We start from the raw sequence: 26,760 nt of genomic DNA, 5'->3' as shown, positions 1-26,760 counted from the left end.
CTGTTATTTGAGGAGTCTTATTATACTTATTTTGTTGAGTTAAAAATATTTGGCCTTCGTCCCCCATATTGTAAATAGCATGTTATGATTGAACCCTCCTTTAAGTGAATGTGACTGAATGATAGTGTGACTGAATTAGGTGGTTCGCTTGAAGGTCAGAAATGGCTTTCGAGTGCCGGTCACGTCTAGAGTACCCTCCCGGGGCATGACAAATATGGTATCAGAGCCCAGAGTTCAAGAGTCGTAGAGAGTCTATGAAGCGGTGTCTAGTAGAGTCTTGCTTATGGGTGTGTTGTGCACCACACTTATAAGCAGGAGGCTATAAGGCATTAGGAATTGTTTCCCTTCTTTCATACTCTGAATTCGTGCGATAGAGTTAATATCTATAAAATTCCTTTCTAATTCGTGCGTTTATATGTTACAGATAATACATCCTAAACATATGGCTAGCCAGAGAAACATTGATAATGCCGAGATGCCCCAATCAGAGGTACGCCCAGCAAGGGCTAGAGGCTGACCGGCGAGGTATGCGGTGGCACCTCAAGTGCCTGCTACTCCGCTTGCGCCCATATCAGAGGTAGAATTTCGAGGGGCGATTGCAATGCTCACCCAATTAGTGGCTGCCCGAAATGGTAACCAGAGTTCTCCAAATCTTAGCTCTAGTTCCTAAGAGCCGACTGCTGCTGCCAGAATTCGAGACTTTATGAGAATGAATTCGCCGGCATTCACGGGTTCTGAGGCTGATGAAGACCCCCTGAACTTTATTGATGAAATGTGGAAAATTCTAAAAGCTATGCATGCCACAGAAATTGAGAGGGTTGAGTTGATGTCTTATCAACTCAAGGATGTGGAAAACATTTGGTATAACCAATGGGAATAAGGTAGAGGTGAGGATGCTGAACCTGCTATGTGGGATGAATTTGAGGGAACCTTTCTTGACCACTTCTTTCCCCGAGAATTGAGGGAAGTGATAGTGGAGGAATTTGTAAACCTGAAATAAGAAGGTATGACAGTTAAGGAGTATGGCCTGAAGTTCATCCAGCTGTCCAGGTATGCTCCAGAAATGATCCCAGATATGAGGTCAAAGATGAGGAAGTTCGTCTCCGGATGAGGGAGGCATGTGAAGAAGGAGTGCAAAGCAGCATTGTTGATCTCAGACATGGATATTTTGAGACTAATGGTGTATGCTCAACAGGTGGAGGATGAGAAGAGAAAAGATAGAGAGGAGCATCTGAGCAAGAAGGCAAAATCAGCGGGCTATGAGAATAAACAGAGGCAAAACAAGGGCAACAGGTCCTTCTTCCAGAAGAGGCCTCCCAATTATGCCTCATCTATCGCCAGTGCACCTATGCCGCAGAACAGGTATGATCGGCAGGGACAGAGTTGCTAGAATTTCAGACCCCAGGGTTGTCAATCCCAGGCCAGTGTAAGTCAAGATTCGAGGGGGAAGCCACCATGCGGCAAGTGTGGTAGGCTCCACTTGGGAGAATGCAGAGCGGGAAGGGTTGGTTGTTATAAATGTAGCTAAATGGACCATTTTCAGAAGGAGTGTCCAATAAGGGGAAACAGAGTCCAGCATTCTGCCATCGCACCACCGGCTAGGGGTAATCAGAGGGGCACTACTTCAGGTACGAGTAGAGGTACAAACCGCCTATATGCCATGGGTAGTCGTCAAGATCAAGAGAACTCTCCAAACATCATGACGAGTATGATTCGAGTCTCTTCTCTTGACTGTTATGTTTTGATGGATTCGGGTGCCATGCTATCTTTTATGACTCCTTACGTGGCTAGTAAATTCAATAAAGTTCCTGAATATCTTCGTAAGCCTTTTTGCGTAGCTACTCCTATCAGTGATTCTATCTTAGCTGAGAGAGTCTATAGAGATTGCATTGTGTCAATCCATCACAAGGACACCTTGGCTGACTTAATTGAGTTGGACATGGTCGATTTTGATGTGATCCTTGGCATGGACTGACTTTATGTCTGTTTTGCCTCTATTAATTGTAGAACTCAGATTGTCAAGTTCAAATTTCCCGAATGAGGCTGTCATAGAGTGGAAGGGGACTCCTGTCATGCCTAAGGGTAAGTTTATTTCCTACCTTAGGGCCAGGAATCTAATCTCAAAAGGATGTATCTATCACATTATCCGAGTGAAAGATGACAATATTGAGTCTCCATCTCTCGAGTCGGTCCCGATTGTCAATGAGTTTCCCGATGTCTTTCCCGAAGATCTGCCTGGAGTCCCTCCTGATAGGGAGATCGACTTTGGGATTGATGTTCTCCCTGATACCCAGCCTATCTCTATACCTCTATATAGAATGGCTCCGGCTGAGTTGAAAGAGTTGAAGGAGCAGTTGAAAGACTTGTTAGATAAGCGATTCATTAGGCCGAGTGTCTCACCATGGGGTGCTCCCGTCCTATTTGTGCGGAAGAAAGATGGGTCCCTCAGAATGTGTATTGATTACAGGCAGCTGAACAAGGTCACCATAAAGAATAAGTACCCTTTCCCCACAATAGATGACTTATTCGACCAACTTTAGGGTGCCACTTGTTTCTCAAAGATAGACCTAAGATCCGGCTACCATCAGTTGAAGGTGAGGGAGTGTGATATTCCAAAGACTACTTTTCGGACTCGTTATAGCCACTTTGAATTTGTGGTCATGTCCTTTGGGTTGACAAATGCCTCCGCAGCCTTCATGGATCTCATGAATCGAGTGTTTAAACCATATCTTGATATGTTTGTGATTGTATTCATAGATAATATTCTGGTCTACTCCAAGAATGAAGAGGAGCACGCCTATCATCTTAGAGTCGTTTTACAAACTTTGAGAGACCAGGTATTGTATGCAAAGTTTTCTAAATATGAATTTTGGCTTGCATCAGTGGCCTTCTTAGGACATATTGTATTTGGAGATGGTATTCAGGTTGACTCCTAGAAGATTGAGCTGTGAAGAATTGTCCCAGACCCACATCCCCGACAGAGATAAGAAGCTTCTTGGGTTTGGCCGGCTATTATCGAAGGTTTATAGAGGGATTCTTATCCATATCATCACCATTAACTAAGCTGACCCAAAAAAAGGCTAAGTTCCAATGATCTGATGCTTGTGAGGAGAGTTTCCAGAAATTGAAGGCCAAGCTAACCACTGCTCCTGTCCTGACCTTGCCCGATGGAACAAAGGGCTTTGTGGTCTACTGTGATGCATCCAGAATTAGTTTGGGTTGTGTGCTGATGCACAAAGGGAAAGTGATAGCTTATGCTTCCAGATAGCTTAAGGTTTATGAGAGGAACTACCCAACTCATGACCTTGAACTAGCAGCTGTGGTGTTTGCGTTTAAAATTTGTCGCCACTACTTGTATGGAGTGCATGTTGATGTATTTACTAATCACAAGAGCTTACAATATGTCTTCAGCCAGAAGAAACTTAACCTTAGGTAACGGAGATGGCTCGAGCTAATCAAAGACTATGATATGAGCATCCTCTACTATCCAGGTAAAGCTAATATTGTTGTTGATGCTCTTAGCAGGTTGTCTATCGGTAGCACTGCCCATGTGGAGGAGGGAAGGAGGCAATTGGTGAAGGAGGTACATAGGTTAGCCCGATTGGGAGTTCGACTTGAAGAAAACAATGAAGGTAGAGTAAGCATTCGAGATGGGTCTACGTCCTTCCTTGTGGCAGAGGTAAAGAAGAAACAAGATAAGGATCCCGTCCTCCTTTGATTGAAGGAAGTTGTTCACAAACAAGGGGTGATGGTTTTCACCAAAGGGGGAGATAGTGTGTTGAGATACCAAAACAGATTGTGTGTACCAAATGTCGATGGTGTTCGAGGAAGGATTATGGCTGAAGCACATAGTTCCAGATACTCTATCCATCCCGGTTCTACGGAAATGTATCATGACTTGAGGGAAGTCTATTGGTGGAGTGGGATGAAAAGAGATATTACTGAATTCGTTTCCAAGTGCCCAAATTGCCAATAGGTGAAAGTCGAGCATCAGAGGCCATGTGTTTTAGCCCAAAACAAAGAAATTCCAGAATGGAAGTGGGAGATGATCAACATGGACTTTATCACTGGTTTGCCAAAGTCCCGAAAGCAACACGATTTGATTTGGGTAATTGTGGATAGGATGACGAAATTAGCTCACTTCTTGGTGGTTAAGACTACTGACACCGCAGAAGATTATGCAAAGTTGTACATTCAATAGATCGTCAGACTGCATGGGGTTCCCTTGTCTATCATCTCAGACAGAAGAGCTCAATTCACTTCCTAATTTTGGAAATCCTTTCAGAAGGGACTGGGTTCGAAGGTGAACTTGAGTACGGCTTTCTATCCCCAGACGATGGCCAGGCAGAGCGCACCATCCAGACATTGGAAGATATGTTGAGGGCATGTGTGCTTGACTTCAAGGGAAATTGGGATGACCACTTACCTCTCATAGAGTTTGCATATAATAATAGCTATCATGCAAGCATTCAAATGGCTCTTTATGAAGCTTTGTATGGGAGGAGGTGTAGATCACAATTGGATGGTTTGAAGTTGGTGAAGTTGAGTTGATTGGGCCCGATCTTGTTCATCAAGCCATGGAGAAGGTGAGGGTCATTCAAGACAGGCTAAAGACAACCCAAAGCCGTCAAAAATCTTACACCGACGTGAGGAGAAAAGACTTAGAGTTTGAGGTGGATGATTGGTTGTACTTGAAAGTATCACCCATGAAGGGTGTCATGAGGTTTGGAAGGAAGGGGAAGCTCAGTCCTCGATATATTGGCCCTTACCAGATTTCGAGGCAGATTAAGAGTGTTTCCTATGAGTTGGAGTTACCCTAAGAGCTGGCCTCTATTCATCCGATATTCCACATTTTGATATTGAAGAAGTACTTAGGTAATCCCTCGTTGGTAGTCCCCATTGATAGTATTGGAGTTAAGGATAGCTTATCCTATGAAGAGGTTCCGGTCTAAATTCTTGATCGCCAAATTTGCAAATTGAGGAACAAAGAGGTCACCTCAGTCAAAGTCCTGTGGAAAAACCAATTTGTTGAGGAAGCCACATGGGAAGCGGAGGAAGCCATGAAATCTAAATATCCCCATCTATTCGCGCCTACCGATGATAACATTGAAGGTAATGTCCATTTCCTTGACTTGAATTCAATTGTGCATTTTGAGTTTGATTGGTAATTTGTTTGAGAATTTGATTGGTTGAATAATTGAATTTTGGTTGTGGTGTGTAACCTGAGTCCATTCCTGGTTACTCATCATTCGAGGACGAATGATCCCAAGGGGGAGATATTGTAACACCCCTCAAAATATTTCCCTAAGATTCGGACCTTTCTTGTATATATGTAAGGTCGAACTCATTTATTGTGAAGCATATGCTTGAGATTAAGATGAGTCCCTGAGTAATTGAAGAGTGTTGGAGGTGATGTGAGGTCACAAAGGACCCCTAGGACCAAGCTAAGTCCAAAAGGTTCATCGTGGCTAAGTTTTTAGATGAGTTCATTTAAGGGTTTGACTTCTAACGACCCTTTCTTTTGAAAGACGACAATTTGGGTGGCCCACTACCTATTAAATTTGGGTGGCCCACCACCAAGAACACAATTTTTGGAGTTCGGAGTCAAAATATATGACGATCCTAAGATGAACTAGCACAGCAGGAATTTTAGGCCTTGGTTGCAATTGCTGGAAAACCTAGCTTGGCGCCACAGTGGCGCGATGCACCACTATCATGGCAGGAACATGCCTCAGTAGTTTTGTCCCTGGCGCGGCATGCCACTACGAGATATGCAGGGTTTTCAAGCTAAATTTCCAGAACCCAGAAAATATGGCCTTAGCGCTGTAAGGGCGCGACGCGCCACTATCGCGCCAAGAATGTGCCTCAGTAGTTTGTCCTTGGCGCGGCGCACCACTTAAGATGTGCAGGTTTTAGGCGTAATCGGCCTGGCGCTGCAATGGCGCAGCGCGCCACTATCGCGCCAGGAGTATTTTTGCCTATTTTTTAGAACTTTTGAGATATGTATCACCCTTGGGCATTTTGGGATCATAATTTGCAGCCTCTCTCTCTCTCTCTAAAAAAAAGCCCTAGGAGTTTCTCTCTCTCTCTTCTTCTTCTCCTCCATTTCCAATAAGGAATTGTTCCCAAGAGCTTCAAGACTCCAAGTTTCCATTGAAGACCCAACAACAAGGTTTCTTCAAGAATCTATTCTAAGGTATGTAAGGCTATCTAAAACATGGGATGAGTCCACCCATGTGCCCTACTCTTACTTTGAGGTTAGAGGTCCATGAGAATGGAGTTTCCTGGTATGGTTTGTGTTTGAATGAGTTTTGTCTCCTATTAATTTGATCCTAATTGTGTTGATGTTGTTGAGCTAAAAGTTCCTAAAACTTTCATGTTAGTGTGAGTTGATGGAGATGACTTGTTAATATGTTTTGTTGATCTCTTTAACTATGTGATTATGTTGCATAAGTCAATTTCCATAAATGTGTTATTCTACTTGAATTGTTGGGCTAAAGCCATAGAGTTGTGATGATTCTTGAAGAGATAACATAAATGCTTATCTAAATGAGGCTTGATTGAGTTGATTGGAGGATAGAATTGACGAGTGGACGAGGTCCTAAATGAGACTTGGCATTATGACTTAATTGAGTTGAAATGAGAATAGAGTTGACGAGTTGGCAAGGTTCTACATGAAACTAGCCGTGAGGGCTTGTTTAAGATGATTGGAGGGAGTCTTATGAGCATGGAGTCATGGGAGGAGTATCAAGCACCGAAGCGAGTGAGAGTATAGTCTATACTCAAACCCTAGAAACTATGTCGCCAACGTAGGTAGGGATGGAACCGTTAAAGTCGGATGCTTCCTATGGGATCGAACCGTTAAAGTTGGATGTTTCCCATTTTATTTTCCTAAAATGATAGGACTTGACTAATCAATGGAATCCATGATTAGGGAGGAGTTCATGCCCTGGCAAGGTATGGACGTATGTGGCAACAAGGTCTAATTGTTGTACTATCACTGGCTCATAGGTGATGGTTGTCGGATAAGAGAAACTCCCATTTAGGTCTTAATAGTTCTCCGAGTCAGTTGTGTTGAGTGGCTTATGAGTTAGTCTCGTCTAAACCATTTCTTGTTAGACTTAGGACACTTGAGTGAATTGTCATTCATTTATGAGTTGTGATCCCGAGTTGATATTGATGTTCTCTTGATGTTTGTTTCATCCAGCCATTTTACATACTCGTACATTCCACGTACTGACGCCATTTGGCCTACATCGTTTCATGATGCAGAGACAGGTACTAGAGATCATCGACCGACACACCGTTGATTATCTACACACTTCCAACTACGTGGTGAGTCCTCCTAGCTTCCGGAGGATATTGAGCTCCTTGTATAATTTTGTGTTGTCTCCTTTATTTTTATTTTTGGTACCCATGGGCTTGTCATTGGCACCTCCTAGACTTTGATAGAGGCTTCATAGACTAGAGTGTGGGGAGGTTGGACTGTTATTTGAGGAGTCTTATTATACTTATTTTGTTGAGTTGAAAATGTTTGGCCTTCGGCCCCCATATTGTAAATAGCATGTTATGATTGAACCCTCCTTTAAGTGAATGTGACTGAATGATAGTGTGACTGAATTAGGTGGTTCGCTTGAAGGCCAGAAATGGCTTTCGAGTACTGATCACGTCTAAGGTACCCTCCCAGGGCGTGACATCAACTCAATCTCAAAATCGACTTTTTTAAAGTAAAAATGCTCAACTCATTTATAATCAAAATACTCATGTTCAAAAATAATTAAAAGACTCCTCAAACTCAACTCATGCTTAAACTCTTTTTAAATCATAGATAAAGATAATCATTTCTTAAACTTCAAAAATAGTGTATAAATAGTTTATGCAAAAATGCTCACAAATCATTTATTTAAAACTCCTCCTCAAAAGATGATTTGTTTTCCAAAATATTCATAAGACTCCAATCAACTCAATTTATGCAATTCACATATCACATAATCACATTAGACTCCAATCCACTTCATCACATAACATCCTCATCAACATACCTCTTCATCAATCATTCTACACATTTTAAATAATCATCATTCACATCATCACTCACACCATCATCAGAACACCACCATTCACATCACCATCAAATATTATAATCACATCATTGTCAAATATTATCATCACATCATTATCAAACATCTACTCCACAATCTTCATTTTAGTCCTATGTTCAAATTATAGAAGCAAAGGGACGTTCGTAACTATCCAATTCATTCTTTTCATTCCAATCAATAAATATATACACACAACTATCCATCTCAACCTCAAGACAATTATAACAAAAGAAATCTCATCTTGGGTTCATGTGAATGAAACATGAATCCATACTTCCAACAAAACTCAACTCAAGAATACCATCAATACATCTTAATTTATATACAATAATTCATTTATAGTCTATAATATGAAAGATAACAATTTAGTAACTCAAGTCATGAAAATCCTCAATCAATTAATAGTAGATAAAAATTATCCTATAGTTTAGGAAAACTTTTCAAGAAAACCTTCCTAGAAAGTTTAACTCTTTCACAACTCTTATCTAGCACATCTAAGAGCATATGGAAGACTTTGAGGAGACCTTGATGTTAGACCTTCAATGGGAGGCTTGGATCCTTGAAACTCTTGAAGGCACCCTTTGTTGGAGAAGGATTTGAAGAAGAAGAAGAAGAAGAAGAGAGGGAAAATTTTAGGGCTTTCTAGAGAAAGAGGGAGGACTGAAAAATGGTCCAAAAACATCCAAGGATGGTGTATGTATAATTAGAAAAAAGTCCAAGTTGCCCCTCTTCAAAAGTTTGGAAAACTAGGCAAAAATCTTGCTGGCGCTATAGTGGCGCGTCGCACCACTGCAGCGCCAAGCCAAAATAGGCTTAAAACCCTGCACATCTAATAGTGGCGCATCGCGCCAAGGCCCAAACTACTGAGGCTGTTTTCTGGCGCTATAGTGGCGCCGGGCGCCACTGGAGCGCCAAGCCTATATTTCGCCCAGGCCTGAAATTCCTGCAGTACTAGTCCGTAGTAAAATGATCATAACGTTTGACGCCGAACTCCAAAAATTTCAATCTTGGTGGCTTGGAAATAAGACTCAAAGACCTTTAATTTGGTAGGTCATGGCCCACCCAGTTCATTATATTCTAGGAGATATGGTCGTTTGAAATTGACCCTTATACTAACTCGTCCGAAAACTTAATCGATTGGAGTTCTTTGGACTCGACTTGGTGTTAGAGATCCCTTATGACCCCTAAACACATATAACACACTTCAAATACTTAGGAATTAATTCTAACTCATGTGTAGAATTACAAGTCCTCCGGTCCGAGTCTACCCACACGTGAAGAAATGTTCGAGTCTTTGCAAAAAAAAAATCTGGAGTGTCACATTATCTCCCCCTTGGGATCATTCGTCCTCGAATGATGAGTAAACCAATGGTGGAATCGATGCACGAATAAAAATCGAGACTCAATCAAATCAACCAATCGAGCAATTTAGACAATTGGCTATTCAAACTCAAGAATAGACAAATAATTTCAATTCAGGAATAGGGACATCACCTTGATCATTCTCATCATTTAGCACGAATAGATCATCGAAACTCCATCAATCGAATCATTCAAACACCTAGATCATCAACCGTCGAACTCCAATTCATGAGTGACATTCCCAATCCTCTCCCTAATTTTGTAAGACTACTATATCGGTGCCCAAGCTTCCCTTTCTTTCCAAGCCTCATAACACCCTTCACGTACATCCAATTATTTCCCTAAAAGTCAACGATAGCCTGCTACCATCACTCTCATAGTGACTACCACATACTCAAGCCCATCACTCTAACCACCTCAACCACTCCTAAGAATTCCCAGGCTTACCTTAACACTTCTACCTCCATTATTATATGAGCTCTCACCCAGAGACATACTAACATACTCTTACCTATCTATTGCACCTCACAAGGTCTCACCTTGCTCCTTCTCCACACATCCATCCTCAACTAGACAAGTACAACACAACTATCACAATCAAGCAAAACTCACTCTTCCCCATCTACTCTCACTCAACTCCGCCTAGTATCATCCTGGTCAACTCATCACTATCGAAAGCTCAAGACTTACATTGGTTCATTACCCTATCATCTCCCCCTTAGCTGAAAGGCATCAACTAATGATACTAACTAGTCACCCAAACCAACTCATAAAATTAGAGTCTCATTCAAATCTATACTATTTCATATACACATCTTAAGCCTCTTCTTACCAAATGACTCAGCCTCAACTCACTACTTACATTTTAGGGTCACATACCCCTCCTTCTATGACACATACTTCTCACAAGTTAATATCTTAATCTCTTGCATATGTCATGTAAAGCCTACTGAATCAAACCTTAAAACTAGCACTATCACAATCATTCACTACACTTTGTTACTCACCTTATAGATACTTCACTCTAGTTGTAGGCCTAAATTAACCACCATTCTCACTACTTCAGTCCTACTCTTTTAACTTTCTCTCTCCAACTCTAGGATCATCCTACGAATCATAACTCACCTTTTCCTCAAATCACATTCCAACGGATGGTGACACTAATCATTTAGAGACATAAATTCCCTCTCAAGGATAATATTCAAATCAAGATTTAGAGATGAGATTCAAGGATACATCTCACTCTGGCTCAACGCACGATCCATATGAATGAGAGTACATTCTTCCAAATCAATAGAGTTAAACACATTAATCGGCTCCTCCCAAGCCTTGTGCAGTCTCTTCACTTCCTCAAGACTTTATCTTAGCTCATCAACAAGAATCTCATATCTACCGTTTCAACTACCTTGAGTATAAGGGGTAGTCAAATGAATTTGAGCAACACACGAATTAGAAGGGAACATTCATAGAGTTAAACTCTATCGCACGAACTCAGAATATGAAAGAAGGGAAACAATTCTTAATGTCCTATAGCCTCCTGATTATAAGTGTGGTGCACAACACACCCATAAGCAAGACTCTACTAGACACGGCTTCATAGACTCCCTAGGACTCTTGAACTCTGTGCTCTGATACCATATTTGTCATGCCCCGGAAGGGTACCCTAGACGTAACCGGCACTCAGAAACTATTTCTGGCTCCCAAGTGAACCACATAACCTGATCACACATCCGTTCATTCATTCAATCAGCGAAAGACAAAAAAAATAAAGAGAATATTCAGTGGGAAACTCAAAACATCAATCTAACTCAAAGAATAAAGGCCATGGGCCAACAAATCAACTCTAATATTTGTCATTTAAAAATCATTTGACAAGAATAATTCAAGGATAGAAATACTTGATCGACCCATCACTATCTAGTCTATAAAACCTCTATCACTACTATATAATTGGTGCCAATGACATGTTCATGGCTACCTCAAATCAAATGAAAAGGGCTAACTCGACGCAAGAATAACATAAGCGGTGTCCTCCGAATGTAGGGGAGGACTCACCAATGCGCTGAATGCGAATAGATCCCCAATGATGCTCCTATTGACGATCTCTTAAACCTGTCTCTGCATCATGAAATAATGCAAGTCCAAATGGACGTCAGTACATGAAATGTACGAGTATGTAATATGGCAGAATGAAACATACCTCAAGGAAGAATATCATCAGTCCAAATATCTCAAATTAGAAAGATAAGAGAGAACAAATAAGGCATCATAAGTCTAAAGTAAGAATATATTTTTTTAGACAAAAACCAATCACACATCATACAATCCAATCCAATCCAATCATACACAATACAGTTCAATCAAATTCTATATCATCCGATTCAATCCAATCATATACAATTGATTCAATCCGATCATATACGATCCGATCCAATCCAATCATATACCCTTCCATCGTATACTATCCAATCACATATCATATAATCCAATCCATCACACATCACCTAATTCGATCATATAAAATCAACTCAACAATCAACTCAAAGGACTCAACTCAATAACTATGCAAATTAAATTATGCAATGTTTTACAATTCAACTCAATCATCTCCAATCACATTCAAACCAATCATTTCAAGCACAATCCATTCAATTGGTAGTTTCTCTAACCGACAACCATCACCATATGAGCGAGTGATAGTACAACAAGCCGACGTTGTTGCCACGTCCGTTCCTACCTTGCTAGGGTATGAATGAATCAACCAATCACGGATCCAATCCAACCAAGTCCTATAATGTCAGGACAAACATTTTCGGGAAGCATTCGACTTTAACGGTTCAATCCCCTCTTATGTTTGGCGACGTTGTTATTGGGTTCGAGTATGGACTTACTCTTATCCAATTCGGTGCTCGATACTACTCCCAAGACTCAATATGCTTATATCTATCAGGTGAGTAAGATACTCAAAATACTCATTTAGTCTTATTGGACTCTTTTCAAAACTCAACTCAAATCTGGCCTCATTGGACCTTCTTTCAAATCGACTCATCTCAAATCATCAAACTCTTCCTTTAAAATTTATGCAACCTCAACTTAATCTCAAAATTGACATTTTTAAAGTAAAAATGCTCAACTCATTTATAATCAAAATACTCGTGTTCAAAAATAATTAAAAGACTCCTCAAACTCAACTCATGCTTAAACTCTTTTTAAATAATAGATAAAGATAATAATTTCTTAAACTTCAAAAATAGTGTATAAATAGTTTATGCAAAAATGCTCACAAATCATTTATTTAAAACTCCTCCTCAAAAGATCATTTGTTTTCCAAAATATTCATAAGACTCCAATCAACTCAATTTATGCAATTCACATATCACATAATCACATTAGACTCCAATCCACTTCATCACATAACATCCTCATCAACATACCTCTTCATCAATCATTCTACACATTTTAAATAATCATCATTCACATCATCACTCACACCATCATCAGAACACCACCATTCACATCACCATCAAATATTATAATCACATCATTGTCAAATATTATCATCACATCATTATCAAACATCTATTCCACAATCTTAATTTTAGTCCTATGTTCAAATTATAGAAGCAAAGGGACGTTCTTAACTATCCAATTCATTCTTTTCATTCCAATCAATAAATATATACACACAACTATCCATCTCAACCTCAAGACAATTATAACAAAAGAAATCTCATCTTGGGTTCATGTGAATAAAACATGAATCCATACTTCCAACAAAACTCAACTCAAGAATACCATCAATACATCTTAATTTATATACAACAATTCATTTGTAGTCTATAATATGAAAGATAACAATTTAGTAACTCAAGTCATGAAAATCCTCAATCAATTAATAGTAGATAAAAATTATCCTATAGTTTAGGAAAACTTTTCAAGAAAACCTTTCTAGAAAGTTTAACTCTTTCACAACTCTTATCCAACACATCTAAGAGCATATGGAAGAACTCAATCCATATTTCAGGTTAGCCTTACATACCTTGTGAAGACTTTGAGGAGACCTTGATGTTAGACCTTCAATGGGAGGCTTGAATCCTTGAAACTCTTGAAGGCACCCTTTGTTGGAGAAGGATTTGAAGAAGAAGAAGAAGAAGAGAGGAAAAATATTAGGGATTTTTAGAGAGAGAGGGAGGAATGAAAAATGGTCCAAAAACATCCAAGGATGGTGTATATATAATTAGGAAAAAGTCCAAGTTGCCCCTCTTCAAAAATCTGGAAAACTTTGCAAAACTCTTGCTGGCGCTATAGTAGTGCGTCGCGCCATTGCATCGCCAAGCCAAAATAGGCTTAAAACCCCGCACATCTAATAGTGGCGCATCACGCCAAGGCCCAAACTACTGAGGTTATTTTTTGGCGCTATAGTGGCGCCGGGTGCCACTGGAGCGCCAAGCCTATATTTCGCCCAGGCCTGAAATTCCTGCAGTACTAGTCCGTAGTAAAATGATCATAACTTTTGACTCCGAACTTCAAAAATTACAATCTTGGTGGCGTTGGAAAGAAGACTCAAAGACCGTTAATTTGATTGGTCGTGTCCCACTCAGTTCATTATATTCTAGGAGATATGGTCGTTTAAAATTGACCCTTATACTAACTCGTCCGAAAACTTAATCGATTGGAGTTCTTTAGACTCGACTTGGTGTTAGAGATCCCTTATGACCCCTAAACACATCTAACACACTTCAAATACTTAGAAATTAATCCTAACTCATGTGTAGAATTACAAGTCCTCCGGTCCGAGTCTACCCACACGTGAAGAAATGTTCGAGTCTTTGCAAAAAACAAATTCTGGGGTGTCACATTGTCAGTCACAGATGTCACTCCCACCTTTTCCTGAATAACCTCATTCCTAATCTTATCACTCCTAGTGTGTCCACATATCCATTTCAGCATCCTCATCTCCACAACATTCATCTTCTGAACATGAGAGTTCTTTACTGGCCAATACTCTACTCCATATAACAATGCTGGTCTAACCACCATTCTATAGAACCTACTTTTAAGTTTAGGAGGTACTTTCTTATCACAAAGAACTCCAGAGGCAAGTCTCCATTTCATCCACGCTGCCCCAATACAATGCGTGACATCATCATCTATGTCCCCACTACTCTGGATGATAGATCCAAGATATTTAAAGCTTTCTGTCTTGGGGATAGATTGAGTGACAAGTCTCACTTCCATGCCCTCTTCATCCATCATAGCACTAAATTTGCACTCTAAGTATTGAACCCGTAAAATTTATGCTACATCCGTCAATGATTTAGATACTCTTATTGATATAATATTTTTTTAGAGAAATTTCATATCAAAATAATGCATAATTATATATTTACCTTCAAATTTCTGGAGCAAAGGAATTTGGACCTCTGGATGAGAACTTAGCAACCTTCAGGAATATCTCATTGCCCTCAACAACCTCAGATTGATCCAATTTAATCATAGGATCTTGGTTACTGTTGCAAACAACAAATTAATGTCTAATATAATGACAACAACAATAAATTAATTAAGGTGATTTGATATTGTCTCACATTTAGTTAGAGAGAATTTTATTTTATATTTAAGAAAAAATATTTATCAAAACAATCATCATAATGTTAGCTTTAGATGAAGATTCAGTGAAATTTTTAATCACTAGAACATATTATGCTATGTATTGGATAATACAGAATAGGGATACGAGAGTCGGAGATAATTGTAAAGGAAAATGACTTCTGCTCAAAAGTGAAGGAAGTTAGGTTTTTCTGACAATCAAAGTATCAAACACTAGAAATTAACTTATTTCTATCATATGTATCGAATATATCGTTAAAATCTTGAAAAGATAAGAAAAGACATGAAGAAATGAAATACAAAAAAGAATTAGAGCGCTATATATATATACTTACTTTGATTGGCATTGTTAAAAATAATCTAGTATTTGATTTCCTTGCTCAAAATCAACAGAAAAAAATGGTATAGGGACACCCATAATTTGATTGAAGTCATTATTTTGTTCAAGAAGGGGAATAACAACAATTAAATCCAAGACCCCAGTAGTATTTAGAGTTGACAAATAATGAGTTATATCTTTTCTGTCTTCTATGAAAAGCATTAGAACTTTTCCCTTCACTTCAGTGACAATTGATTTAAGTTCTTGATTACTGAAAATGAAAAATACAAATATTTAATTAAAAATTAAAATAATGAAGTTTTGTTTAACTTCTAATCTTTATTGAATGATGCAATATACATTTCACTTACTTTGTTATATTCCTAGCAACCAACAAAGGAGCAAAGGCTTGATCCTTCCCTTTAAAAATTTCTTGAACACCCTACAATTGGTCAAATACTTTTATTCAAGTAGGTTTACTCATTTTTATTCATATCAAATATGAATCAGATCGAATATTTATCCGTTTTCACTTGACTTATTTTCTATCAACCCAAATTTAACTCGATCCGCCCGTTTGTCATTCTTACGTATAACTTAATGTACAATTAATCACAGAAATTCTAGAGACTAACTAGTATTGTCTTGTTGCTTCCAAGTTCTAGATACTTATTAGTATTGTTTGGTAATCTGAAGTACTTGTTTCTTACATAATAAAAAGCAAGTGGGTTTTTATCCATATCAAATATAGATGGGATCAAATAGTTATCCATTTTCACTTGATTCATTTTCTGTCAATTCATATTCGACTCGACCCATCCGTTTGCCATATCCCTACGTATAATAACTTACAATTAATCATAAAAGTTCTAGAGACTTACTAGTATTGTACTAGTATTGTACTCTTGTTGTTTCCAAGTTCTATAGACTTACTAGTATGGTCTTGTAATCTGAAGTAGTTATTTCTTTATATAATAAGAAGCAAGTGAGTTTATCCGTTTTTATTCATATCAAATATAGATGTATCGAATATTTATCCGTTTTTACTTGACTCAGTTCCTGGCAACCCATATTCGACTCAATCGATCCATTTTCTACCCCTACGTATAGCTTACAGTTAATCATAAAAGTTCTACAGACTTACTAGTATTGTCTTGTTGTTTCGAATTCTAGAGACTTACTAGTATTGTCTTGTAATCTTATTTACATAATAAAAAGCAAGTGGATTTATCCATTTTTATTCATATCAAATATTTATCCATTTTCACTTGACTTATCTTGTCAATCCATATTCGATTCGATCTGCTCGTCTATAAAAGTTGTAGAGACTTACTAGTATTGTCTTCTTGTTGCCAAGGGTTAAAGGAGTAAAAATATCTCTATCTTCATTTCTAGCAGCAACAGTTATTATCCATGGAGAAGCATTGCCAATTGTGTTTGGTTCAGGTCCACTATTCCCTCCAGCAGCAACATAAGTTATGCCATGTGATACTGCATGAAAAGATCCTATCCCTAAAAAACTTTGAAAATCAACTTCACTAAACACACGATCGTCATCACCAAAAGATGCTGATATTATGTCCACCCCATATTTTATAGCATCATCGATAGCAGCAAGGGCATCAGCAGCACCAAAATATTCTGTTCCATCTTCTTTATTAATCCAAACTACCTGTTCAAAACATATTAAATAATTAATCAAATTTCATCTTTTCCATCAAAAATAAACTATTAAAAAAAAGTAAGGTTTACGCAAATCTTTAATGAGTTAATTACATCATATTCCTACTCTTTTTCAAATTATAAAAATCTGGTGGAATCTGGATACATCCCAAAAATGCGCCGATACATCGCTTCTCGGTTCTTGATACATTCCTCAAACGCGCTGATACATCGCGTCTCGGTTCTGGATACATTCCTCAACGTCTCGACACATCACAACGTCTCGTTTCCGGATACATCACTCAATATTCTGATACATCGCGTAAAGTGATGTATCCGATCAGTACATCGTTTAAAGTAATGTATCTGAGAATAGGAGAGATTAGTGATTTTTATAATTCTTTTAAATGGTAGGGAATTTTAAAAATAGGAAAAATTACTTGGGTGAATGCTTTTTAATAAAAAATTACTGATTTTAGCGATACTTTTTATTTATTACCATTTATAGAAAGACATAATAATACTATGATAAATTTGATATGTATTAAAAGTGAATTGTGCATGCATATAAATGTATTCTAAGTGTTTTAAAATATATTATGCATGTTTGGTAAGAAATTGACACAATATATTATAAGTGTATTAAAGTGTGTAAAACTTGTATTATATGTGCTTGATAAATTATTTCGCTAATATATATTAAAATTGTGTTATAAATATATTATAAGTGTTCAGTGAAAAAAATGTTATTCTTATAAATGGTAAATATTTTTTTAATATAGTATATCTATGTAAATTTTCCTTTAAAGAATATGATAAAATAAGTTGTGTATTTAGTTAATTTTTTTATTTTTTTTTTAAAAAAAATCAGTGTTGATCATTAGTCAAAGGACATAACTAAATTAGATATTTAATCAGATAAATACTTGTAGCAAATCAGAGTATATTTAGACCTTTTGCGACAGTTTGGGGAGATCAATTTTCCAACCATACCTTATAAACAGCTAATCGTGCAAGTGGTGCACCTCCTCGTGTTGTCTCCATGTTAAGACCTTTGTATTGAACATTATTAACATAAGAACTAGCAGCTGTATAGGCAACATGAATATCATGTCCTTGTTCATCTAATGGTGATAAATTATATGATTTTTCCACCATTGTTTGGTTTAGTCCCAATTCTTCCATCGTACCTTTTATGTACCAACGAGTTCCAATAATTTTTTGTTACAACGTTTTGTCGCATTGAAATTTCCTTCAGATTTGCAACTACCTTTCAATCAAGACGGAATTGGACCTAGCTCTTTATCGTTAAAAACTTTCGAGTCTCCTCATATATCTATAAAGAAAATATTGTCTTTTTGTATTTAACTTCTAGACATATCAATCATCGTATAATATTTTAAAAATTCTTTGTTGATAAAACTAATAACATAATTTCATAAGTGAGAATCTACCGAGAGATAATTTGTATGCATATTTTATCCATATCTTGAAAGGTAGATAAGTTATTTCTGATAGACCCTCAACTAGGGGTGACAAATGGGTGGATTGAATTGTATTTGGATGGATTGAATATGAATTGAGTTAAAATGGATTGGATCACAATCCACCCATATAAAATATGAGTAAATATTGATTTGGTCAATTATGGTTTGGATAAAATAGTTGTAACCCACTTTAATCTCCTAAAACAAAAAAAATACTAAATCAAAAATAAATTGTTAATACCTCAATTTCCACCCCCACCCCACCCCTATATTATTATTATTTTTTAAATATTTTTTCATATAAAAGAAGAATTATTTTTTTTACTCTATATCACCACCCCACCCAACCCCACCTCCCCCCAAAAATAATCAAAAAACAATTGCCCACCCTACCCTCCCCCCAACCCCTCACCTATAACCCCCCCCCCCCCCCGGCCAAAAAAAATCAACATAAAAATATTTTTTTTTTTTTAAAAAAACACCTGACCCCACCCCACCCCAAATCTAAAATTCAAAAAAACTTTACATTTTTTTTGAAAAATAAAAAATTTCCCACCCTACCTCCACCCACCCCTGGACACCCCCACCCCACCCCTCAATTTTTTATTTTTACTTTCAAAAACAAATAGTGTAATTAGAGATTTTTAGTATAAGTGGGTAATAAATGAGTATATATGGATTTTCATGTTTTACCCATTTGGCTCATATTTGTATGAGCTTAAATAGGTTGAAGTCCATATTTAACTATTTAAGAAAATATGAGTGATCCACTTAATTTAATATGAGCAAAATGGACTCATTTCACTTATATGGACTGAAATTGTCCTCCCTACCCTCAACTCAAGAAAAATCATATCAAAGCAGTTCGAAAAAGTATTTTATTGAGTTGAGGTGTATGTTCCAAGATTTTACAGGAAAAATAAGTATTTTTTGGTAGTAACAAAAGTTATTTTTCATAAGCCAAAAAGTAATTTTTTTTTCGTAAAATACTTTTAGAACGTTGACCAAAACATGAATTATTGCTCTATTATTGATAGAATTATTTTTCAAATTGATTAACCAAACACTGTAACTCTCAAAAATAACTTTTTTTTCTTTCAAAAAACACTTCTAAAAATAAGTAGATTTTGAAAGTTTGACCAAATAAGCAATTAATATTTAGACTTAAATATTTAGACGTGTATTCAAATTCATTACGTCTAATTATATATTTAAAATAAGGTTATCACCAAGAGTAAAAAATTAAACCTGTATCAATAATGCCAATGATAATTCCATCACCCTGATTTGTTTTGTTGAGAAGATTGTTGGGATTACTTTTAGAAAGACCCAAAAACTCCCAACTTCTTGACGTATGAGTCTTGTAAAGTTGATTTTGTATAACTTGAATCACACCAGGTATTTCTGATATACAATCAAAACACATATGTCAACTTTATAAGAAATTATTGAAAACACATTAAATTTCTAGAAAAATGTTTTTTTAAAACCAATAATAATAATAATATACCTCCAATTTGTTTAGCTTGAGAACTAGTGAGCTTAGCAGCAAATCCAGAGAAACCATGTCTATAGCTATATACCATATGTTTTTTGGCTTCTTCTTTACTGCATGACGAGAATATACGAGTTTAAGTTTTATGCATTATTTTACAATTAGATCACTCGTAAGATAATTACAGGTAAATATTTTTGTGATATGCATTATGAGTAACTATTTATTATTGGTTAATTACATTGATGGTGTAAAATAATTTTGATGTAATTTTACACTAAATATGTCTCCGTACCTAATAATCTTTTGTGTCTCCATTGTGAAAGGAATAAACATCTGAAGGAGTGTTCTCCATGGAAGAGCTCTCAAGAAAATTTCTCAAACTATCTTAAATAAAAGGCGAAACAAAGCAGAGGACCTGGTCCTAACTCTGCACATAAGGGTAGTATGAGAAAGGATATTTGGCCACACTGGGTAAAAAATTCTTTGATTATGCCATTATCTGACTACTGGGGAGTCCGTTTGAAATGGGTTTCCAAGCTTAACAATTAACTTGTGTTGCAGGAAAGTGAGTGAAGTGTACGCCAGTATTGGCTTTATGTTGAAGATGTGAAAAAAATACATGGAAAGTAAAGGATTTCATCTCACGCAAAGACACTTTAAGGAGAAGGTGTTTCATTCGCTTGCAACCCTGCTTGACTATGATCAGGAAGCAGGTATCTCTAATCTTTGCATTACTTTATTTATGAAAAGTCAATTAAGTACCTATGCAGGTATACACTCATGAGAAGTAAGCTTTAATAAAAAGAGAACTGGAAGGTTGGAAAATTCATTCTTATTGGACATGGTCCTGTTACAAGGTTAGTATTCCTTACATTGCTTATTAACTGACTGTGTGACCGTTGTAATTGCCATGTGTCAGTTATCTGTCTTCCAACCGTTGTCCCATTAATTAAAACTCAAATGCTGTGATTCTTTTGAAGGGACCTGATACACCCTTTTCTTTCCTTTTATATAACCTTTCCTTCTTCAAATCAAACCCTAACTTGTCCTAAGAAATTCACTCATTTCTCTCAAAAACTGTATTTCTTCTTCGTTGTCTTTTATCTTCAAGATGTCTAACCCAAGTTCAACCACTCAGGATATGCTCAAGGTCCTTCAAGATATTGATTCCACTAAATTTTCTGAAACTTCAGACATTCCATTGTCTTTTACTCTACCTTAAATCTTCTCGCGGATGAATTGTTAGAGAATCCTGTTCTTGATTTCTCCATTCAAGACATTGAACAAGAGTTTTTTTTTTATCATTTTCTCTACTCTGTACTTGAATGTACCCTAAAACCTATCACTAGATGAGTCTATTTAGCCCAAATCCTCCTTTGAAACTGAGTTATCATTGTCTCTACCGAGTATGTCTTCGAATGAGATTATAGAGAAACATTTCGAAGGAGAACTTCCAGAAATAAAAGGAACAGAGTCTAACATTCTTGCTATGAGTGAAGAGTTGGTAGTTGAAAATTTGGCTGCAGAAATTCTTGCAACCATGAAGAACAAAATTGTACCTTCCTTCTCAGAAGAAGAACCAGGTAATGCTAATCCTTCTCTTTGTAAGGAACTATCTTTTAGAGTGAACAAAACTCCTAAAACCTCTCCATTATTTATAAATACTCCTGATGATGAAGATGGTGAGTTCAATAAGACATTGTTGTGGGGTTTCAAAAGAAGAATAGTGTCAGTTTCAGGTAAAGGTAAGGAAACAGTAGTGGATTTTGCATGCTTGAAACCAAAATCATACCCCACTACAAGAAGTTGTTCACAAAAATTGATGAGTGATGCCATGAAAGCAAGCAAAGAGAAAACTACTAAAATAAGGAGAAGAAGATTGAAACTAGTTGATAAGTCTGTTATAGCTGAGGAAGATGAAATCGTTGAAGTGTCAAAAGGAGAAGATGATGATGAAACTGAGTCAGACAGGGGTAATGGAAGGGTTGAAAGAAGTTCAAAGAAGATTGGTTCTAAAGTTAAAAGGGCCATAAAGCCCAGGACAAGAAAAAGTTCTGCAAAAAAGCCAGCAAGAAGGAAAAGGAAAACAAAAGCTGAGAAGGTGAAGGAAGAACAAAAACAAACCAAAAAAAGAGGGAGATATCTCTTAAGCAGTCTGGAGAAGGAGATACTAATGAATTATTCGCCGTATCTTATCCTGAACCTGAAAAGGGACCAGGTTCAAGCAGTAAGAGAATGAAGATTGAGAAGGAATTGTCCAAAGAAGAAAGATTTGAAATTTTGAGAACTCAAAAAGTTCTAAATGGAAGGATATTTGACATTGATATTCTGGATAAACTAGGAATGTTTGATTTGGCCGATGCTATGGAGTTTCAAAATTGATCACATTTATTCAAAGATCATGTTTATGTGCTGCATGAACAACATGTTTGTCACTTTTATTATAATGTTGAGTTTAGAAATGATGGGTGGTTATACACCAATATTGGAGGAATAGATATTTGTTTGGATGAATTTGTGCTTGGTAGAATATTGAATGTAAAAACTGAAGGAACCAGACCTATTTTAGGGATGTGGTATTATAAGAAATTTGTTCAAGGGTGTGGAAAACTCCAAAAATTGAATACAACGGGCATTCCCAAGAAGTTTCTGAAAGAAATATATCAACTATATTTTGAATTTGTGAACAAAGTAATGCTTTCAAGATCAGAGAAAAGAATAGTGGCTTCAGCGTCTGATTTGTTTATCCTGGAAGCCTTGAGAAAGTTTGATTTTATCAACTTACCAATCATCATTTTGGAGCATATGCATAAGATTGTCTTTACCAAGGATGGTAAGAATGGAATGGGGTATGGATATTTCCTCACTAAAGTTTTCAACCATTTTAAAGTTTCTCTTGGTACTGGTGTAAGAGGAACTGTCAAGCAAACATTCTCAATGAATACTTTGGTTGAGTGTGAATGTATTGAGGAAAAAACTGAGGAAGTAAGCAAGATATCTGAGTTGTTGTTTGAGCAGGAGCAGTTGAAGCATGACTTGGAAGATATGATAGCACCCTTAAGTGCTAAAGATGCTGAGATTGCGAGGCTTAAGGCACATCTAGCTACAATATAATCAGAGGGACTAGGTTTTTCTGAATTGCAAGCACTCAAAGAAGAAAATACTAGCCTGACAGCACAAGTCGTCAGTCTCAAAGACAAACTGCTTCTATATCATGATAGTCATGCTGATTAGATGTTTCTTCTCCTCAAATCCCTCACCAAAATCCCCCATCCACCTAGTGTCATGTCCCTTTTTGAACTAATCACGATGGTTTACTTTTCAGTTAGTTTATAATGTCTTGAATATTATCTCTTAGTTGTGATGAATGGATATTTTCGTTTCTCTAGTTAATCTCCTGATTCATTGCTTATTGTCTTGTGCTTGTGTTACCCTTAATGGCTCTGACTTTTTCTATAATAGTGCATGTTCAAATTTTAGTTTACTGTTTCCCTTTTAATGATGTCAAAAGGGGGAATATTGTAAGCTGATGATGTTAGGAAAGAGTTTGGTGAAAGGGGGAAAATTGTAAAAGGGGAAAATTAGAAACTGAAAACTGATGATATGTTAAGAAAGAGCTTTATGAAAGGGGAAAAATGGTGAAAGGGGAAAAATGGTGAAAGGGGATAATTGGAAACTAGGATATTGGTTCCATGTGACCAGGAGGTCACGGGTTCAAGCCTTGAAAACAGTCTCTGGCAAAAATGCAAGGTAAGACTGCGTACAATATACCCTTGTGGTCAGGCCCTTTTCCGGACCCTGCGCATAGCGGAAGCTTTAGTGCGTCGGGCTGTCCTTGATATTGGTGAAAGGGGGAATATTGATTTTTGTGTGCCTTTTTGGCTAGAGATATCTTATTCTGATTCTGTTCTCAGTTTGTAAAGTGGAAATGTTGTAAAGAAGTTTGCCATCATCAAAAAGGGAGAAATTGATAATGCTCAGTGTAGTTGGTTTTGATGATTTGACTAACTCAGGGAACAGGTAGAGGACCTTGTCCCTTTGAGGACATCTTGCTGATAACGATATCAGAAAAATAGTATAAAATAGATCCTGCCAATTCTGCAGCTCTGTGTGTACACGGTCAAATCCCTGTACATAAGGCCAGTTGTCTAATCAATACAAATTGTCCAACGCATGGTATATCTTGATATATACATTCTTTACAACTATTCTCATTTGGCTTTTTTGGAATCACTAAAAAGAAAATATCCATTGAAGCTCATGCCCTCAAATATCTAAAATTTGCTCTTGAAGAATGTCACGCCCCGAAAGGGTACCCTAGACGTGACTGGCACTCGAAAGCCATACGTGTATGTAAAATGGCTGAATGAAACAACATCAGAAGGAACCAACTTAACTCGAAATCTCAACTCAAGAGAAATAACAACTCAATCAAGTGTCCTAAGTCTAAACAAGAATATGGTTTAGACAGGACCAACCACATACCATTTAACTCAATCCGACTCAGAGTACTATTAAGACCTATATGGGAGTTTCTCTTATCCGACAACCATCACTTATGAGCCAATGAAAGTACAACAAACTGATGTTGTTGCCGCGTCCCTTTATACTTTTCCAGGGTATGAACGAATCAACCAATCATGGATCCAATCCAACCAAGTCCTATAATGTTAAGACAATAAATTTGGAGAAAGCATCCGACCTTAACGGTTCAATCCCCTCCTATGTTTGGCGACGTAGTTATTGGATTTGAGCATGGACTATACTCTTGCCTAATTCGGTGCTCGATACTCCTCCCAAAACTCAATTCTCATAAAACTCCATCCAATCAACTCAATCAAAACATATCAACAAGTCTCATTACAACCTTGTCAACTCATTAACTCTATCACAATCAAACCTCTCCCAATCATATCTTTCAAGAGTAAATTTAAATATACGTTATAGCAACATACAAACATATCCAATTATTTTTCTATTCATTTAACACATCTTTGGAACTCACCACAACTCCAAGGTTTCAAATCAACAATTCAAGATAAACAACATATTTAAGAAAATTAACATTTCTTTATCAAAATCATCATAATTTGGAAATTAACAATATATACTCAACACCTCATCTCAGTCAACTCATAACAATATGTAGCATATCACTTTCTTGACTCCACAACATCATCTTAAAGGGAATTAGGATAATAGATGAAAAAGGACCTATTTGGATATACCTCTACCAACAAACTTCATTCTTATGGACAATAAATCAAAGGAAGATGTAGGGCACATGGGTGGACTCAACCCATGTTTTGGTTAGCCTTACATACCTTAGAATAGATTCTTGAATAAACCTTGTTGTTTGGTCTTCAATGGCAACTTGAATCTTGAAGCTCTTGGAACAACTCTTTGTTAGAAGTGGAGAAGAAGAAGAGAGAGAGAGACTTCTAGGGCTTTTAGAGAGAGAGAGGGCTGAAAGTTATGTTCCCAAATGCTCAAGGATGATATATATATAATTTGGGATAAATTCCCAAATTGCCCCTTCTTAAAAGTTCTAAAAAATAGGCTAAAACGCTCCTGGCGCGATAGTGGTGCGTCGCGCCATTGCAGCGCTAGGTCGATTATGCCTAAAAAACCTGCACATCTGATAGTGGCGCATTGCGCCAGGGACCAAACTACTGAGGTTGTTTTGTGGCGCGATAGTGGCGCGTCGCGCCCTTACACTGCCCAGCCAATTTTTCTAGGTTCTGGGAAAATTGGCCTGAAAAACCCTACACACCTCGTAGTGGCACGCCGCGCCAGGGACCAAACTACTGAGGCATGTTCCTGGCGCGATAGTGGCGCGTCGCGCCACTGCAGCGCCAAGCCCAGATCCCTAGCAGTTGCAGCCCAGGCCTAAAATTTCTGTCGTGCTAGTTCGTCTTAGGATCGTCATATCTTTTGACTCCGAACTCCAAAATTTACATTCTTGATGGTGTTGGAAAGAAGACTCGGCGACCTTTAATTTAATAAGTCATAGGCCACCCAAATCATCATATTATAAGTGATATGGCCATTAAAAGTCGACCCTTATACAAACTCCCTCAGCAACTTACCCAAGACGAATCCTGTTGGACTTAGCTTGGCTCTAAGGATCCCTTATGACCCTACATCACCTCTAACACTGTTTAATTACTTAGGAACTCATCTTAATTCATGCACATACTACAAAATAATTGATTTTGACCCTACAGTATGCAGGAAAGGTCCGAATCTTAGGGAAAAATTTTGAGGGATGTTACATTATCTCCCCTTTGGGATCATTCGTCCTCGAATGACGAGTGACCAAGAATGGACTCGGGATACAAATCACAATCAGAATTCAATCAATCAACCAATCAATTTCTCAAACAAATTACCAATCAAACTCATAATGCACAAATAAATTCAAGTCAAGGAAATGGACATTACCTTCAACACTCTCATCGGTAGGCACGAATAGATGTGGATATTTAGATTTCATGGCTTTCTCCGCTTCCCATATGTCTTCCTCAACAAATTGGTTTCTCTATAGAACTTTAACTGAGGCAATCTCTTTGTTCCTCAATTTATGGATTTGGCAATCAAGAATTTCGACCGGAACCTCTTTAAAGGATAAGCTATCCTTAACTCCAATACATTCGATGGGGACTACCAACGAGGGATCGCCTAAGCACTTCTTTAACATCGAAACGTGGAATACCGAAT

This window comes from Solanum dulcamara, chromosome 5, assembly GCF_947179165.1.
Source record: "Solanum dulcamara chromosome 5, daSolDulc1.2, whole genome shotgun sequence".
NCBI lineage: Eukaryota > Viridiplantae > Streptophyta > Magnoliopsida > Solanales > Solanaceae > Solanum > Solanum dulcamara.
This window is presented reverse-complemented; position numbering follows the sequence as displayed.